The sequence below is a fragment of the Schistocerca piceifrons genome, chromosome 8, assembly GCF_021461385.2.
Source record: "Schistocerca piceifrons isolate TAMUIC-IGC-003096 chromosome 8, iqSchPice1.1, whole genome shotgun sequence".
In the NCBI taxonomy this organism is placed as follows: Eukaryota; Metazoa; Arthropoda; class Insecta; order Orthoptera; family Acrididae; genus Schistocerca; species Schistocerca piceifrons.
The window spans coordinates 461,613,669-461,631,908 of record NC_060145.1 but is presented as its reverse complement, the minus strand read 5'-3'; the positions used below and the strand labels follow the sequence as shown (position 1 = coordinate 461,631,908).

At 47.0% G+C, this 18,240-nt stretch overlaps 1 protein-coding gene across 3 annotated transcripts in view; it reads left to right on the top strand.

The window, feature by feature from the left end:
- The window catches only part of LOC124711163 (copper-transporting ATPase 1), a 524,020-nt gene that overhangs the window by 52,715 nt on the left and 453,065 nt on the right, over positions 1 to 18,240 (top strand). The window contains exon 1 of one of the 3 annotated variants that reach the window (XM_047241077.1): positions 12,524 to 12,690. The exons of the other annotated variants lie outside the window; for them this stretch is intronic. The gene's annotated coding sequence lies outside the window, so the exon portion shown is untranslated. Of the gene's footprint in view, positions 1 to 12,523; positions 12,691 to 18,240 lie in introns of those variants that run through there. 3 annotated transcript variants of the gene reach the window in all.

Genomic DNA, 18,240 nt, shown 5'->3' with positions numbered 1-18,240 from the left:
GGTGCCCTCTTGAAACACCGAACACTTCGGCTGTATTGGTAAAGGAAGAACCCAACCATTCGAGCACCAACAATTCGCACACGCTCGAATTCACTTAGCTCCGACGTAACGCACTGACCGTCTACACAGAAGTCTGTTCCGACGGCGACCTCCACTCGCAACGTATTGAGGTCACTCCGCAGGTGCTTCGTATGGTCAACTACAACAGTGCAGCGTGAAGGCCTGGCTACAGTCTCCATTTATGTTGAAGCAAGAATTTTCCGCTGAGTTTCCATATTTTTGTCCGACCCGTGTAGATACAGATAGTCTACGGGTGCAGACCTGGTATAAGTCATTCGGCTATGCTCGTAGCACCGTTTTCATTTGCGACATTCGAGTCAGCTACCCGCTGGTTCGCGGTATCGCGTGCATCCGTGTAGTTTGGAAGTTGAAATTAGTTACGTTAGTGCTGCCATACGTTCTGGTGATTAGTCCATTAAACTTTGACGGCAATACGGAACTATACGTACAGCTGGTTGTAATGTTCCTTGTGGGTGACAGCTAGCCACGGTCCACTTGCCACGGGTGCCGCGTGTGTTGTTTAGACACAGATACGGCCTGACACTGATAACACACACTACTTGCCGGACGGCCCGTCTCTTTTGTTTTTGTTTGACGGTTAGCGGCAGAGATAAAACAGCGATGCTCGAAGAATGCCTTCGCGGCATGCTGCTGCCGATACAGTGATGAGCCGAGACATTGTGACCACTGCCCACCAGGTGACTGAATGCTGCCTCGTGGCGCTGCCCGCACGTAACGCGCAAGGGAACTACGCTGGCGTACAGTGTCTAAGGACGAAAGTAACTCTCGCGCAAGGTGTCACTGCTAAGTGACGTAGCTCGCTGACACTTGGACACTGCATAGACACAACTCCTGCAGTATACCGTAGTACAGAAGGTTCGGGCAATAAGGTGTGGGTATTCTGACGTTGGCCTCTCAGTATATATACTGAAGCACCAAACGAAGTGGTATAGCATGCGCATTCAAATAGAGAGATGTGTAGACAGGCAGAATACGGTGTTGCGGTCGGCAACGCCTATATAAAACAACAAGTCTCTAGCGCAGTTGTCAGATCGATTATTGCTGCTACAATGGCAGGTTGTCAAGATTTATGTTGAACGTGGTATTGTAGTCGGCGCATGAGCGATGGGACAGAGCAACTCCGCGATAGCGTTGAAGTGTGTGTGTGAAATCTTATGGGACTTAACTGCTAAGGTCAGCAGTCGATAGCGTTGAAATGGGGATTTTTCTGTACGACCATTTCACGAGTGTACTGTGAATATCAGGAATCCGGTAAAAAATCAAATCTGCGACATCGCTGCGGCCGGAAAAATATCCTGCAAGAACGGGACCAACGACGAGTGAGGAGAATCGTTCAAGGTGACAGAAGTACAACCCTTCCGCAAATTGCTGCAGATTTCAATGCTAGTCCAGCAACAAGTGTCATTCAACGAGACATCATCGACATGGACTTTCGGAGCCGAAGGACCACTTGTGTACCCTTCATGAGTGCACGACACACAGCTTTACGCCTCCCCTGGGCCCGTCAGCACCGGCGCTGGACTGTTGATGACTGGAAACATGTTGCCTGGTCGGACGCGTCTCGTATCAAATTGTATCGATTGGATGGACGAGTAAGGGTACAGACACAACCTCATGAATCCATGGCTCCTACATGTCAGCAAGGGACTGTTCAAACTGGAGTAGGCTCTGTAATGGTGTGGAGCGTGTGCTGTTGGATATGTGACCCCTCATACGTCTACATACGACTCTGACAGGTGACACTTACGTAAGCATCCTGTCTGATCACCTGCATCCATTCATGTTCATTGTGCATTCCGATGTACTTGGGCAATTCCAGCAGGACAATACGACACCCCAGAATTTCTACAGATTGTCTCCAGGAACTCTCTCCTGAGTTTAAACAGTTCTTCTGGCCACCAAACTCCTCAGACATGAACATTATTGAGCATATCTGGAATGCGTTGCAAAGTGCTGTTCGGAAGAGATCTCCACCCCCTGGTACTCTTACGGACAGCGCTGCAGGATTGATAGTGTCAGTCCCCTCCAGCACTACTTCCGACGTCATAGAAATGCATGACACGTCGTGTTCCGCCACTTCTGCGTGCTCACGGGGGCCCTACAAGATATTAGGCAGCTGTACAGTTTCTTTGGCTCTTCGGTCTATATTCTTCACTGTCGTTTATTGTTAACAATATCAGCTTGTGCCCAATAATTAGCAGCTTTCGCTCAGTTAACATTAGGCAGAAATCCAATCTGCATTTGGATCGCACTTCCTTGCCTATTGTGCATAAATGTGTCCAGTATGCTGCTGCATCCATTTTTAGTAAGCTAGCACAATAATTCAAAAATCTTAGCAGTAATGCACGCGCATTCAAATCAAAATTGAACAGTTTCCTCATGGGTCACTACTGCTATTCTGTCGAGGAGTTCCTTGAAAAATGAAGTTGATTCCAGTGTTATATGGTTGATTGCGTGCACTTAAACTTATGGCTTGTCTTTTTTTGGCTTCATAAACATTTTATTTTATCTGTTATTACTTGTATATTGTAATGTCATGTAGTGACACGTTCCATGACCTTGGAGATTTGATCCTCAGTTTGGTTCTACGGAACTAGACGTGTAAAATAAAATAAATAAAAATAATTGCAAAAGGCCGGACACGATTCTTAATAGGATGTGTTTTCACCACGGACGGCAGTGCAAAAAAGGCTGATAAGGATGTTTGTTTGGTTTTTGGGGCGCTCAACTGCGCGGTCATCAGCGCCCGTACAAAGTCCCAATTTTTACGCAGTCCAGTTTTTTTTCACAGTCCAATCTAGCCACTGTCACGAATGATGATGATGATGAGGAGGAGGACAACACAAACACCCAGTCCCCAGGCAGAGAAAATCCCCAACCCGGCCGGGAATCGAACCCGTGATCCATACGCAGCAACGCTAGCGACTAGACCACGAGCTGCGGACGTTGGTAAGGAGTTTTTGTGGCAGGGAGTTCCATTCCCTCCACCAGCGCGTTTGACAGCTGCTGGGTGGTCGTCGGTGCGTGTGGACGCGCTCCAATACGTCTCCCCAAAGCATCTCAGACGTGTCCCATGGGATTCAAGTCGGGCGAACAGGCAGCCCAGTCCATTCCCCGAATAAAGTCTCGTTCCAAGAGCTGCTCCACTTGCGCTGTTGGATGCGGTGGCGCTCGGATGAACTACGTGCAAAGAATTGTTCCATGCGCTCCTATGTCTTTAACGACCACACGGGGCTACCCGTGCATTTTTCCTTGCATAAATAACTGCGGTTGCCACGGTGGAATCCTTTGCGGCTGTAGTGAGTACAGTGGATTACTCTCGCCGACCCACGCCGTACAGGGGTAACTCAACTTCACCGTTCGAAAGGGACAGCGCAAAGGCGTTTTCTTGCTGTTTACCGCTACCTCAACTTGGTTCCGTAATGGGCGAGCTAACTGCATCGGGGGGATCCTTACAGGAAACAGCATGAACCGGCAGCTTACAGCTGGCGCCAAGGGAAACCTTCAGTTACGATGCGTAGGTCAGGATTCAGCCTCAGTGTCCATCTTCATTCATCTAGAAGACATAGTCTTGTGGAAATACATGAATCACTTTTAAGCGAACTGTTTACAGTTCGCCTGGTGAATAGCGTCTTTAGCGTCGTGAAGCTGTTGCGGCATGATAGATGACATCAGTGACGTCGTTAGGAGATATTTACAGGAAGGGGACGGGAGAGCAGATGAAAAGCACCTGGCGCAGAGGTTAGCAGCGGACCCTAAACAGTGTGTAATGTAATGCGCGTAAATACGATGCGATATTGTTAGACTGCGCCATCTGCTGATGACGAACGGTTGCTGCAGTCACTTACAACGCTGCGGCAACAGGCAAATTCCGTATGTCTAAGATTTCCAGAAAGCGTTTGACACAGTGCCCCATTGCAGGCTGTTAAAGTAGCTAGGTATGTGAGTGGCTTGAAGACTTCTTAAGTAATGGAACCCAGTATGTTGCCCTCGACGGTGAAAGTTCATCAGAGACAGGAGTGCCCCAGGGAAGTGTGGTGGGACCGCCGTTATTATCCGTTTACATAAATGATTTGGCGCAAGAGTGGGCAGCAGTCTGCGGTTGTTTCCTGATGATGCCGTAGTATGCGATAAGGCTTCGAAGTTGAGTAACTGTAGGAAGATACAAGATGACAGACAAAATTTCCATTTGTGATAAATGGCAGATAGCTCGAAATTTAGAAAAATATAAGTTAATGCGGATGAGTTGGAAAAACAAACCCGTGAAGTTGGTGTACAACATTAGGAATGTCTTGCATGACACAGCCACATCGTTTAAATATTTGACAGTAAAGTTACAAAGCGATATGAAGTGGAATGAATATGTGAGACTTGTGCTAGGAAAGGCGAATAGTCGACTTCGATCTATTCGGAGAATTCTAGGAAAGTGTGGTTCATCCGTAAAGGAATCTGCATACACGACGCTAATGCGACATATTTTTGAGTACTGCTCCAGTGTTTGGAAACCGTATACATTACCCGTAAGGACCACGAAGATAAGAGAAATTAGGACTCAAACGGAGCCATATTGACAGTCGTTTTTTCCCTCGTTCTGTTTGTGAGTGGAATAGGAAAGGATATGACTAATACTGGTACGGGGTGCCCTCCACCATGCACCGTACAGTGGATTGCGGAGTATCGATGTACATGTACATGCAGATTATCAGTTTCTGACGGGAGAGATTTAAAGATTGAACGGAAGTAAATGAAGCCTTCGATGTCACTTAACTAACTCACAAGCAAACTGTCAACTTTCAGCTAAGCTAGGCCTCGGACTACGCTACTGAGCAGTATTTCACCCCAACCTAAATCCAAAAAATTATAGACACAAAGAAGTGTGCGTGTGTGTGTTTCTCTCCCCATTTGCGCACATGTGACATGATACATCACATGATTACGTCACGGGGCCAAGACACCCGGTATCGATAAATACAGCTGCCCCGAGTGAACTGCCGTATAAATTTAGCCACAGAGTTAGAAGATGCTAACGCAGACCTCCTTTGGAAAGATCTTAAGGAGATGTATAACACTAACAGAAGAGCTTTACACACGTGTCGTTGGTGCAATTCTTTGAGAAGTGTTAGTCAGCCGAGGACCCTTACCCAGTTGGATTAAAGGAAATAACAGAACACTAGCTCAAAGAGGCCATGCTGGTCAAATAAATGTGCTATAATCATCTTTGGCCTTAATTTGAGGGAGGAATTTCTGGAAACACACGTTTACAACGCACTGTTTAAGTGAATTATGAACTGTGAGATGACCAGAAAAGAAGGGACTAAGTGTTTGAAATGTGGTACATAGAAGTATGATGAAAATTAAGTGGACTGACGCGATAAGAAATGCAGTTTTCTGCTGAACTAGCGTCGAAAGGAACGTGTGGAAAACACGAGAGCAAGGGCCTTGGTGATAGAACATGAGTTACATTATACTATAGCTTCCATGACATTAGATGGTAAGAACAGTAGGAGGATTGGAATATTTCCAATGAATGACTGAGGACGTTGGATGAAAGTGCTAGGCCAAGATGGAGCGCGCACAGGAGGACTTCGTGGCGAGCCGCGTCAAACCAGCCAGGCGACTGACGAACCCTCCCCCAAACCCCCTACCGGAAAATAGGAGGAGGTGGAGTCTGGTGTTTAACGTCCAGTCGACAACGAGGTCATTAGAGACGGAGAAGTAGCTCTGATTTGGGAGGGATGGGGAAGGAAAGCGGCCGCGCCCTTTCGAAGGCACCATCCCGGCATTTGCCTGAAGCGATTTAGGGAAATCACGGTAAACCTACATCAGAAGCGTTCGATTCCATCCGACACGAAGTCATCATTATGGCGGAAATGGCTAGTTCCAGCCTATACAATATGGCGACAATGCCGTCACTACATATACACGCCAACAAACGGGAACAAAAATAGAAATGGCATTAACGTCTCACTCGGAAATTAAAATGAAGGCAACGGGACAACCGCGGAAAATTGGCGGTTTAGGGTGAGGACAAGCTAAATATACAACAATAAAAAAAAAACACCGCGCCATCCTAAAAATACAAAAAAATTTAAATTTCAGCATTCCGCTACACCAACTAAACTACAGGAATCTGTCATTTCCCTTGACGTACCTAGCTCAACCGCAGCTCTCTATACCAAAAACCCAACTCCGAAAAGTGGAACCGAAACTCCAACAGCTCAAAAACCCAAATACTCCGTACTCACCACATGAATTAAAACACAACCGACCTACCGTAAATATAGAACAGGCAAAACATCACTATTACTATAGAATACACTCAAAACAATAATTACTTACCTACAAAACCCTACGGCAATACCACCCAGGTTGGCCACCACACGCACAAACGCACGCACGCACAGGTACCCACGTTACCGCACCAACTACCTAAACTCATAACCAAGTTAGCACGATGACGACCAAAACTCAAATGAGCCCAATATCACAAAGTATACTCATCACGTCCACGTGCGGCACCAGAGGGCACCATCAAATAGAACGCCATAACATCTACAAACGCAACCAACTTGAAAACGTCACGCCGTAGTGACGTCACACACCCCATTACATCACGTGTCAAAGCAGACGCTTCTGTTGAAACGTCGTCCTCCAGAATGCGAGTCCAGTATGTTAACCACTACGACATCCCGCTCGGTCCATGGGAAATACAGAAGATTCGAAGAAGAACTGCACGATTCGTTACGGGTGTGCCACAGAGGCGCTCGCTATACTGCAGTGGGGGGACGTTACAAGCTAAGACACTGTGCATCGGGTAGAAGCCTATTCACTAAATCTAGCGAATCCTGATTCCGAAACGAGTCACGAAACATAATTTCTCCTACATACATCGTGAGCAATTACCACGACTCTTCCTGACTGTACTGCAGCTACGGACACAGAGACCGAACAAATGAAGAAAGAGTAGCGTGGACAGCTGCCTCCCCTACATGCATCTCTACATACATAGCCAACGAGCCACCATATGGCCAATGTACCACTGCTAGCCATTTCCTTTCCTATTCCACTCGCAGATGGTGCGAAACAAAAACGAATGCCGATATTCTTGTCTTGTCTGGTCTTGTGTTGTCTTGTCTTTCCCATCCTTACCCTAGTTAGCCGGCCGAAGTGCAGTCTGGAACCGCAAGACCGCTACGGTCGCAGGTTCGAATCCTGCCTCGGGCATGGATGTTTGTGATGTCCTTAGGTTAGTTAGGTTTAACTAGTTCTAAGTTCTAGTGGACTAATGACCTCAGCAGTTGAGTCCCATAGTGCTCAGAGCCATTTTTACCCTAGTTCTATGTTCGTGGCAGCACGATCGTACTACAGTCAGTCCGAAATGCGTATTCTCTACACTTTCTCAGCAGTGATTCGCTGAAAGAACGTCATCTTCCGTCGATTGATATTCATTTAACTTCACGAAGCAGCTCCGTAATACTCGCGTGTTGATCGAACCTGCTGATAACAAACCTAGCAGCACTGCTTCGATGTTTTCTTCCAGTCCGCCGTGGTGGGGATCCCAGACACTCGATTAGCAGTCAGTGGGTAGGAGTTGTGTTCTACAGCGTGCAAACATCTAACAGGACACAGAGAATGTTCCACTGAACAGTTTGAGGTAGGGAACCTGTGTCGGAGAAGCCAGCTTAAGGAGGTATGGAAGTACACTTGTCTACCGCTTTGTCTAGCATTAGTTTTTCAGCTTATTTACAACTAAGATACGTACAAGTTTACACGTACTGTGCTGTTTATTTACATGCACATTTATTTTTGCCAAGGGAACAAGGAGGACGGGCCTGATTACTACGAAGTCATGATGAAGGTTTTGTTTACTTTTCTTGTCCAAAAGATGTCTCTATTGTCTTTACACTGTCTTCTGACAAGAAGTGCTATGAATCCACGACAGATCATTAGGTTCCCTCCGTTCTGTTGCTCAAACAATTTCATATGAAGTTAGTTTAGCTTTGATTTTATTGTCTTTAATTATTTTAATTGGTAGTTTTAACATGTTTGATTTTATAAATTATCAGGTTTATTGTTGATTTATTATTATTTCTTTTCCCTTAGCTTACCATTTCTCAGTGCTATTCAGAGACGTAAAGTGCAATAGAATAGAGCTGTACCGGCGCAGTTTCAAATAAGTCACTAACATGCACCTTATGTATGGGGAAGTACGTTGCAGTGCTCTCGCTATGTGGGGAACGATTTCCTAACAGCCACCATACGTCACTATGAGTTTATTTCTCTCGATCGACGAACGCGGTTCAGTGGAAAGAAGAAACGAGGGACCTGGCAACATCACAACCGGTCCCACAGCCGATTTTGAAGAGGATGCGCTGGCAAGTGTTGCAGCGGACTCCACTAAAAGTACTCGTCGTATTGCACGGGGAATGGGCGCTCCACATACTAGCGTTTGACGAGTACTCCACGAACAACAATTACACCCATACCACCCACAAACGGGTCCTTGCAATGCTTGCGACTGACTTTGCACCAAGGATTGGTTGTTCCAACAATGTATTGGTCAACTAGATTTCCTTCAATGCGTGCTCTTTACTGACGAGGCCTCATTTGATCGTGATGGTATTAACGGCAGCAACAGCCACGTGTGAGATGTGGAAAAGCGTCACGCTGTAGTAGAGGCACGCCATCAGGTACGTTTTGCCGTCAACATCTGGGCCGGTTTGTAGGTGACAATCTTGTTCGGCCATATACCTGAATGTCCACCTGTACTCGTGCAGAGTTCTACCTGAGTTGTTGAAGAACGTAGTCTTGGGCTGTTCGTGGGGGCACGTGGATACAACATGACGGTGCGCCGCCTCACTTCAGTGTGGGTGTCCGCAATCATCTCAGTGCTGTATTTCCTGGTCGCTGGATTGGAAGAGCAGGTCCTATTCCGTGGTCTGCCACGTCATCTGACCTCAATCCCCAAGATTATTTCCTGTGGGGATATCTAAAGTCACTTGCGTATGAGATCGCGGTGGATACGGAGATGGAATTAGCTGCCCGAATTATAGCTGCTTGCGATGTGATTCGAAACACACCAGGGATATATGCCAGGGTGCGTCAGAATCTAACTGGCCGATGTCACGCTTGCATTGAGCTTGATGGCCGTCAGTTTCAGCACATTTTGTAAGATGCAGTACAAATGGTATGGTTGCTGCGTCACTGATGGTGTTTGCAGTTAACTGTAACTTCACTAAATAAGAAAGTATGTAGCAATGTGATTTTATTCCTATTACCTCTTTAAGCTGGCTTCTGCGGCCTCGGGTTGCACGCTCTTGCGGAAACACTGTATACGCGCTCTCCTTTTTCCCCAGCCAACGGAAGAAGTTGACTATTCGCTTTCCCTAGTGCCGCCCTTTGCTTTTCGTACCGTTTTGCAACGTTACGTCTAGGCATTTAATCGACATTTTTCTGTCACGCAGCACAGTAAAGCTGTACTGGGAAGTTACAGGTTTGTGTTTCCCACTCGTCAGCGTTAACCTCTCGTTTCCACTCGCGCCTCGATAACAGAAGTCGCTAGCGCACGCCCGTGCACTGGCTCTCGACTCGGGACGTACGCTGGTTCGAGCCCTGGTAGTGGAAAATTTTGACCAGCAAAGGCAGGAGATGTAGCTGCGTGAAGTGCCTGATCACGGACGGGGATGTCAAGCTTGGCGGCCCGCCCGTGCTCTACGTGAGCAGCAGGCAGTTTGTCGGTAACGTGCTTCACCCTCTCCCTTCTATCATCATCATCATCATCATCATCATCATATAATACAAATAACAGTATAAAACGCAGGGTGAGACATTTGAAACTTTTTTGGAACATTACATATCGGATTATAAAGAAATCGTAATAAAAGTTGACCCTCACGGAGGGGGTACCCAATGACACGAAACTGGAAGTCCGCCTCCGCCCCCCCCCCCCCCCCCCGCCACTCGTCCCGTCGTATATTGACTTGTACGTTGTTATGGGAGCCATGAAATGCGCTGCAAGGCAGGAAATCAGAGACGCAATGCAGAGAACAGGCAAAAGTGCTAGCGTTTAGGTTACCGGAGCGAAATAGTAACACTGGGCCCCTGCAAATTGCAGGCGTTCAGGGCAGCTGTCCAGAGAAGAGGTTTCACTTCAGAGAGTTAACTGGTAACTCCATCCAGTGCCTACCGAGGAGTAGGGGAGGCCTATAAATGTGGTTGGTGAGAGGCACTCCGGAGGTGCTGAGCGACTCGTTAGATTCGCTGGGGCGCCGACTCTGTGTCGCTCTTGGCCAGCCTCGGTAAGCTCCGACATGTCTGTTTCCCCCACTAGGAGTGCTGCTCTCAAGTTTGTACGTAACGTGCTGCTAGCGTTCGCTACTTCTGTTAGCGACGACCCCCGTGGAGTCAGACACTGACTTCTATTGTGCAACTTGCCTCCTTTGCTTTTCGAATCCTTAGAATAAGCCTTCAGTGCAATACTCTGATCGCAAACAAATTGTGCTAATGGGACCCCTGAATTCCACGACTCTCCTACTGCAAGCATCCTGTTGAGTCCCAGAGTCCGCATCCCTCGTAGCTGCCCTGTGACCGTCTTTGGCGCTGGCCCAAGTCACCACCCTGCCTTTTGCATTTGCTCCTCACCGCTCGGAAACTGACCTCAAACCCCCTAACTTCCCTCTATCCTGCGTCAGAACGCGACAGCCCCGGTACCAGCGAGGGGGAGGGGTGGGGATCAATAGGCATCCCGCCTTTTTATTACGGATTAATATTCTGCATGAAAAATTACGTAGGTTTTTATTTTGTTTTTGTTGCATATTATCTAGCACTTCAGTGAACAGAAATCAGAATGGGCTAAAAACCGTTAAAAAATTATGTCAGGAAATACAAATCGCATTAGGATCCCAATTAGTGAGAAAGGCTATTATTCTAAAATTTCTAATGAGAAACTTTTTTTTTGTCAAAAAGATTTTATCCTCCAGAACATAATTCATTACTTTTTCCACATTACTGGTGTAGTTTCTTTCACGGATGTCACTGAAATGGAAAGTAGTTTAAATAGTTCATTAGTTCGTTTTTCAATCAAAAACTACTTTCAACTCTACCCATGATCAGCAGCATGCACGAAGTACTATTGTGTTCCCCTTGGGGTGCCTTTTTTAATGTGAGTCCCTTTACCTTACCATCGGGTTGCTTGTTATACATAATTTGAATGGTAAAAAAATGTATCGCAGACAACAATCACCATTTCGAACATTTCCTCATCATTTGTCATCAGGTTTCAAGTCATTTTGATTTTTGTCGATTACAGCACCACCTGTCCCGCTACGAAAACAATGTTAATTGACAAAAGTCAGCTACTTTTTTCCCGGAAAATCCGAATCCGCGATCTTCCGCTCCCTGGTGGTGCGGCAGCGGGGTCGACTTTCATGTCATTGGATGTCCCCTCCGACACGAACAACTTAAATCGCAATCTTTTTTTAAATCCATTTTCTAGTTTACCAGATATTTATAAAGACAGTTTTAAATGCCTCGCCTCGTATACGCATCCATTAGACTGAGCTACAATCCACAAATACACATACGACACAACTGTCACTTACCCACAAGACAGGGCCATTGTGCGCGTAGGCAGAACACCGTTTTCGACTAGGCTGCTCCACACACGCCGTAGGACGTCCCAGTGAACAACGGCATACCAGATTTGGTTTTGTTCACTTTTCTACGTGTAAAGCAAAATGGCTCTGAGCACTGTGGGACTTAACTTCTGAGGTCATCAGTCTCCTAGAACTTAGAACTACCTAAACCTAACTAACCTAAAGACATCACACACACACGCATGCCCGAGGCAGGATTCGAACCTGCGACCGTAGCTGTCGCGCGGCTCCAGACTGCAGCGCCCAGAACCGCTCGGCCAATCCGGCCGGCCGTGTAAAGGAAGCTGCCACTCATCACACCAAGTAGATGTCCAAGTCATCGTTTATCCTCCTTCAGTCACTCAACGACAGTGTTTTTCCGTACAGTACAGCAGACTGGGGGAGATTACTGCTCACCCCGTCCGTCACGTGATTTACCTACACATTGATGAACAGCGGTCCTGTCGCACTTTTCTGGGCCACCCCTGACGATACCCTTGCCCGTGATGAAAACCTGACGGCGAGTACAAAGTTACTAGTTTGTGTTATGTACCTCTCACCGCCTTGAGATTCGACACCGCATCAGAAGCTGGATAGAGCTAATCGCGGCTGCTGCTACTCACCTAGCACGCAGATGCCCTCGGCTGTGCCACGTGGGGCGGCCCCCGCCTGCAGCGTTCTGCCCACTGGGCGCCCCCGCGGCCACTGACAGGCTGCAGCCGGCAGCTACCGCGGCGACACCTGTTGGGAGCCGCGACCGGACCAGCTCCGTCCGCTCCGCAGGCGTCAGTCGAGCGCCGGAAGACGTCGGGGCGGGGAAAGCGGGACGGCGCGGTCTGTTATACGCAGTAGTGGTGCGGCCACCGCGTGCTGCTCTCACCCTGCCTGTACTCCTCTTCTGATGGCACGGCGCTCTGCGACGGGCGGGTCACCACCGACTCACCGGCAGCAGTAGTCAGCCGTACTGCAGCTACAGGTACCCGAAACTGTTCTCGAAAGTGTCCTACACACGCACCGACCGACCGACCGACTGACGGACCGGTAAGTTGGACGCTTGTGGGCGTTTTGACCGACCGACGGACGAACGAACCTTACCTGTCGGGATACCGGGCGAGTGCTTCTTTAACGTGCCCTACACGCGCACCGACCGACCGACCGACCGACCGACCGACGGACGGACGGACCGACCGATAAGTTGGACGCTTGTGAGCGTTTTGATCGATCGACCGACGGACGAATGTACTTGTGGGGATACCGGGCGAGTGCTTCTTTAACGAGCCCTACGTACGCACCGACCGACCGACGAACCGACGATTTGGAAGTTTGATAGCGTCTTGACCGACCGACGAACTTTCTTTGTGTGTATGTCGTCAGAGTGCTTCTCTAAAGGGCCAGACACATGCAACAACCGACCGACCGACGGACGGACAAGTTGGACGTGTGTGGCCGTTTTGACCGACCTACCAACTTTCCTTGTCGGGATATCTGGTGGGTGCTAGGACCACGCGACAGCCGATACCCCTCCCCCTCGCCCATCCCCACCCGCCTCTACCAATCGAATCAACAAACTGTGTCGTGCGTAGTGCTGTCGTGCCGACCACCCGATAAAAGTTGGTCTTTTGTTACTGTGCGCGGGATTATATGCTGACCTAATATGAGTAACAGGGCGCGAGACGGACGAAACTTTCAAGGGCAGAGTTTCTGGAGAAATGTAACGACTGCAGATGTTTGTAGGACACATCGTGCGATAAATATACAAATGAGGAGCGCCGGAACAAAAACCGATAAATCCGCATTTGCTGTTAATACAGAAAGTAACAAATAGTGATCTCTAAATGGCTCCAAAAGCTATAAAAAGAAGAAACACACCATAAAACACTTGATGTCGCGTTGTGCTGAAAATTATTTTGTGGCAGCATGTATTATTACTCCCGTATCTCCCTCCTATAGCTCAAACACGCGAATACAGAAAAAGTGGATGCATCGGGTTTTGTCCCGGCGCTCCTCAAATATACTCGTAGATGCAAGAAATGAAGCACTTCCCTCGTTCATTTTAAAATGAATCCACATTGATTTCCTACGGCGTATAGACAGAAGCGTATCGATCTTCTGTTCTTGTTTTAGTTTTATTTCCTTTATTTACCAGAAATGAAATCTAAAAACCGAAATTTCGACATTTAATCGACGTTAATTCAATAAACGCACTTGCTTTATTGGTATAAGTGGTAAAAAATTCGTCCATATCTAAGTCCTCTGCTATGAAGAGCAATAGTGTTTTTTGTTTTCAGTTCCAACACGCTTCATTCGTTATGTACCACCTATTGTTGTATTTATTAGATTACATGTAGTCTTTCTTATTCGAATCTGAAATAAATTTCTTAAACTTACAGGTCATATTTTATACTACCTGCATGAATAAATTAATAACGCTTACAGGAACATATTTATTTTGCTTTACAATGGTGTATTTCCCTAGTCAATTAAAAAATAACGTTTCTGGTTTCAGGTATCAAATTAAAATCAAATGTGTGTGAAATCTTATGGGACTTAAATACTAATGTCATCAGTCCCTAAGCTCACACACTACTTAACATAAGTTATCCTAAGGACAATGACACACACCCATGCCCGAGGGAGGACTCGAACCTCCGCCGGGACCAGCCGCACAGTCCATGACTGCAGCGCCTCAGACCGCTCGGCTAATCCAGCACGGCTTTCAGGAATCATTTTAGCTGATAACAGTATGGATACAACAACTTCTGCCACTATCTAGAAATTGTAATGTAGCTAAGAGCGTCTCCTTGTAGCCCCTCTCATGACTGGGTTCTTTGTCGTTAAGACTGGTTTGAGGATGGTCAGCAGTGCCGAAATGCATGTTTCATCCGTTAGATAGTTTCGAAAATCATCGGCTCCCACCTGCTTAAGTGACAGAACGTGGGTAAATTTCTTTCCTCGCATTAGCCGCTTCTTTGCCCACAGGTTTCTCTCAGCTGTGTAGTCTTGTTGCCCCTAAAACAGCCAAGGCAACCCCTTTTTCGCTTCTGCGTAAAACCAAGCGACATCTCGTAGAACATAAACAGCCGGCCGCGGTGGTCTCGCGGTTCTAGGCGCTCAGTCCGGAACCGCGCGACTGCTACGGTCGCAGGTTCGAATCCTGCCTCCGGCATGGATGTTTGTGATGTCCTTAGGTTAATTAGGTTTAAGTAGTTCTAAGTTCTAGGGGACTGATGACCACAGATGTTAATTCCGATAGTGCTCAGAGCCATTTGAATTTGAAGAACATAAACAATGAACTTACGACAAACAAATAACAGGGCGGCGCTGCAAACGCAGAGTGCAGTCGGTCGGGCCGTGTGTAGGCTGACACGAAACGGTCGGTCAGTAAGTTGGTGCATGTGTAGGGGCCTTAAAGCCGTCGGCGCACAGACCAAGATTTTGAATGTCATCGTTGAGCGTGCCGAGTTCATCGTGCTGCTGAACGCCGGCTTGTGCGTGTGGTACGCACGTCATTGTGCTGCCACCTACTGCCAGGTACTCCATATCAGCGACCTCAGTAGTTAAGACATCGTGGAACTCACGGCCCTCCAACATGATCTGGTGACAGAGAAAACTTGGATTTCATGGTCAAGCGGCTGCTTATAAGCGGTAATGTCAAACGAGGCGTAAACATTGGGCGTTTGAACAGTGGAAAAACGTTGTGTGGAGCGACGAATCACGGTACACAATTTGGCGATCCGATGGCTCGGTGTAGGTATGGCGAATGCCCGGTGAACGTCATCTGCCAGCTTGTGTACTGCCAACAGTGAAATTCGGAGGCGGTGGAGTTATGGTGTGGTCGTGTTTTTCATGGAAGGAGCTTGCACTCCTTGTTTTGCGTGCTCACTACCACAGCACAGGCCTACATTGATGTTTTAAGCACCTTCTTGCTTCTCACTGTTGAAGAGCAATTTGGGAATGGCGATTGCATCTTTCAACACGATCGAGCACCTGTTCATAATGCACGGCCCGTGGCGGAGCAGTTACACGACAATGGCATCCCTGTAATCGACTGGCCTGTACAGAGTCCTGATCTGAATCCTATAGCACACCTTTGGGATGTTTTGGAACGCCGACTTCGCGCCAGGCCTCACCGACCGACATCGATACCTCTCCTCAGTGCAGCACTCCGTGAAGAATGGGCTGCCATTCCGCAAGAAACCTTCCAGCACCTGACTGAACGAATGCCTGCAAGAGTGGAAGCTGTCATCAAGGCTAAGGGTGGGCCAACACCATATTTAATTCCAGCATTACCGATGGAGGGTGCCACAAACTTTTAAGTCACTTTCAACCAGGTGTCCGGCTAATTTTTATCGCATAGTCCATGTCTGGTTTTCTGAATTTATTTGCAGTTGTGCAGACTGTTTGTAATCTTGCTTTGCAGTGTCACCACGAATCACCTCGAGTTTGTAATAGAACGTTTCTCTCTTCATCTCATACATACGCAAAACTTGTCTGGTTATTCCAGTAACTGATGAAAGAGTGTAGAGTACCCGCCAATTTCTTTTCTAGACAGTTGTAGCTGATTCACATGTATTAATCGCCTTTTTAATAGCAAAAGCCGCAGTCTCTCAAGCACAGGGATACCGTCACATCGAATCCACCCAGTGAGGTTAAAATATATTCTAGCTTCCTTGATAGAAAAGATTCTAGCCTAACGTCTCCATCCAGCCAAAAACTGCTCGAGGAGATGGGACGCTCTGTGATCGAGCTTTCGGCCAATGTTACCGAGCAGAGCCTCTGGTGCCCAGCCTGTGAACGCAGCCTAAACGTCGCTTCATTCCATCGACAGAATTCCGGAGACTGCGCAAACATTTCAATTTCTTGGTTTAAGGGACTCGTGCTCTCGAGTACCTCGTTACAGAGCAAAGCCCGCATTGCACGAGCGACTTTGCGGCGATAGTCGACTACTCGTTGTGGGTGCGCGCGACGCGTTTGTCTATGAATCAGCCGCCAACCATGTCGTGCGTGGGACCGTGACGTCAATGATCGACTGACTGCGGCGAGTGTGGAGTTCTAAGGTATTGAGTTTGGTACAGACTGCGCATGCTCACAAACACCGGAGTGTGCCTTCGTGTCCCTGCATAGGAAACTAGCTTAATCTCGCCGACCCCACTCTGTTGATATAGCGCATTGTGTGCCTTCTCAATCTTTAGTTTGTTGTCAGCTTTGTTTTCGTGGCATATTTCAAAGGTTGTTAGATGGCCTGGTATTTTCCCTAGTAGTCTTCTTCCACAAGTGAGACGAAATGTCTGAAAGCGAAAGGTGTTTGCGTTTTACAATACCTGTACAAAAAAGGCCTACACTATGCATAATTGCTGCAACCACCATATATTGTTACCTGCGTACTGCAGTCAAGCATTGCTTTTCCTCTGCAGTACCCCCTCCACCTCCCCCCCCCCACCCCCCACGCACACGCACGCACATACGACGTTTCTTGATGCGTCAGGATTTGCCCTATCAACATGCTGCTTTTTTAGTAAAGTTGCACCATACGACTAAATTCCATTCCGCTCAAATTTGATTCACTCTCTCTTCATTATTTACCCAATCCTATCCCATTTTAATCTTCAATTGTGCCAAATCTTCTAGTCTCTTCTTATCTGTACTATTTATCGTACAAGATTCACTTTCGGAACACCACTTATATTTCTATATAATTAGAAGATAATTAGGTTCTGTATCAGTCTAAAATTTATTTGCACATTTAATCGTTTACTGTATCATCCGTCACTTGTGTTTTCATACAGGTGTTTATTTTTGTTCAAATGGCACTGAGCACTATGCGACTTAACTGCTGAGGTCATCAGTCGCCTAGAACTTAGAACTAATTAAACCTAACTAACCTAAGGACATCACACACATCCATACCCGAGGCAGGATTCGAACCTGCGACCGCAGCGGTCGCTCGGTTCCAGACTGTAGCGCCTAGAACCGCACGGCCACTGCGGCCGGCTTATTTCTGTTTTCCAGTCTTCTTGTGTCGTGTTTTCTTTAAGGTTTGTAGTAAAATACTTGTTTTGTTAGTCTTATTTGTGGCAGACATCCCATCCACAAGTTCTATTTTACTCCGATTTGTTTAATTCTTTAACTGAATAAGCTCTCAACTGAGCTCTGCTGTTTTTCGTTCACCATCTTATCCCTCAAACTGCTACTTTTAGTTCGGGTAATTAATTCTTATTTACGTGACCTTCAGGTAAGTTTAGGCTTGTTTTTGTGATGTCCTCGGCCCAAAGCGGTGTATCCAAACGTCATAAAATTGTCTTTGTTTTCTTTTTGCAATTCGTTGTATTATGGTCTGAGTACTGTACCACACCTCAAATATTTCATTTATTCTGTGCGTCATTTTCAGTCCCTGGTGTTGGCCTAAAGTTAAGAAGTTAAAATGCGAAATTTGCTCTAAATTCTGATCGTTTAACTATATTTTGCGACGTAGAGTGTCTTTTTCCTGTACAGTGCATGACTTTTTGTGGGAAATTGTAAAACTGCA